The following is a 1,956-nucleotide window of genomic DNA, read 5'->3' on the forward strand; positions in this document are numbered from 1 at the left end:
TCAGCATTACTAACACAGTGATAGCTCTCATTTATTGAATACTTAGTATGTGTCTGGCACTGTGCTAAGAATGTTGAAAGCATAATGTAACACTTACAATAACAGTGTAAGGTAACTACACTTTTTTTTTTTCATTATGCAGATAAAGAAAAAGAGGCTTAACTTAAAGAGGCTTAAGTTAAGTAAACTTCCCAAAGAGTTATAGCCAGGAAGAGGCAGAGTCTGCAAACCTAATTCCAGAACCCAAGCTTTTAGTCTCTCCATTGTAATTGCCCAGTTCACACAGCTAAGAAGTGAAGGAAAGGAAGCTTAAACCCAGGTGGCCTGACTCAGAGGCCTTACTCTTTTTCCCTGCAGTATGTTTATATTTTTGTCAGTGATTTTACATATTTCCACCAGATGTTCTGAATTGAGTGTTAGCTCTTTTTCTTCTTGAGGACAGGTGGGAGTCAAGAGATTCATAGCTTATTGCTTAGTAGCTATGGACTCTACGGTGAAGATTAGTTATATGCATTTATGGGAGAATGAGACTTTGCATTGTATTTGGATGTAGAAATAGACAGAAGCACTTTTTAAAAATCACGCTTGTTGTAAACAACTGCTGTGGGGAGATTGCAGTTAAATCTGTCTCCAATACTACCAAGTTGCATTAACCATCTTTAGAATTTGTGTAACAACCAACTTAACTCTAAGTGGAAAATAAATTCAATGGAGTGAGATCTGTCAATTCCATCTTACGTGAAACTATGAAGTTATTAACACTAAGTGCAATTATGTGCAATTGCTAGTCATGTTCTGTGACTTTTCAAAGGTATCTAGAATATTTCATGTTTTGTGATAGTATAAGCTGGATGTGTACTAAAAGAATTTAAGAGCAAGAGAGTCCTCATCTCTCTTTACTTTTAATATCAGGAAACACAACAAAGAGGTTTTCAATTTATGACAAATGTTAGAAATAGTCAAATGCAATCTTACTTGAACCATCTTCCTCCATGGGTTTAGTCAGCAGGTAGGCTTTCTGTTTAGCTAGCAAAGAGAAAGGAGTTTACAACATAGTATATGGAACAAAAGAATTTTAGATTCAATTGAACTGCTTCATAATTTTCCTTTCATATAAGCAAGGTGAACTCATTTTCTGACTTCACAGTTTCCATTCTCAAAGAAGTGACTTATAATATCCTATTTCCGCAGCACTTGCCAAAAGTTTATTTAACTCAGGTCATGATTTAAATCTAAAATTCCACAAAGTGAATGATAAAATAGACCCTGGGGAAATGATGGAGCAGGATTCTTCAGATTCTAAATTCAGGCTATTGAGCCTCCACCCCCTGGTTCTATCTATACTGTTCCATAAGCTTGTTGGAAGGGTACCAAGGTACAGGACTTTGAGGTACTGGTGCATGTGGTCATCATTAGTTCAACAAATGTTTTTGACTGCCTTCCAGACACATAGCAGATTGTACTTCCTGACTTCCTTGGAGTTTGTTTGGGCCACATGACCAGTTCTGGCCAATGAGCTGTGTTTGGAAGTGCACGTGTCACTTCCTGTTAGAGCATTGCATTGACAGTGCACCATCCTCCAGGCTCTCTCTCTCTGATGTGGAGGGAAGCAGTGAGCTTTATACAGCTATTCTGTTAGCCTGATTCCTAGAACAGGGTGTTACTGAAAAGAGCTGGCACAAAGGATTATGCAGCATGAGCAAGAAATGTGCTTTTTTTTTTGGTTTGTTTAAATCCACTGAGATGTGTGGGTTATGTGGGTTATATGTGTTGTCTGTCACTATAGCATAAGCTAGCCCACCACAAGACCAATACTATTTGTTAGAAGTTGTATGGAATAGCCAAGACCATGAATCACCAAGATAGTCCTGAACAACAATAAGGTGGAGGGGTGGGGAGACTTTCCTTTCATACTAAGCTTTATTATAAAGCTGTAGTGCAGAATTGTTAATGTGA

The sequence above is a fragment of the Galeopterus variegatus genome, unplaced genomic scaffold (genome assembly GCF_000696425.1).
Source record: "Galeopterus variegatus unplaced genomic scaffold, G_variegatus-3.0.2 Scaffold885, whole genome shotgun sequence".
In the NCBI taxonomy this organism is placed as follows: Eukaryota; Metazoa; Chordata; class Mammalia; order Dermoptera; family Cynocephalidae; genus Galeopterus; species Galeopterus variegatus.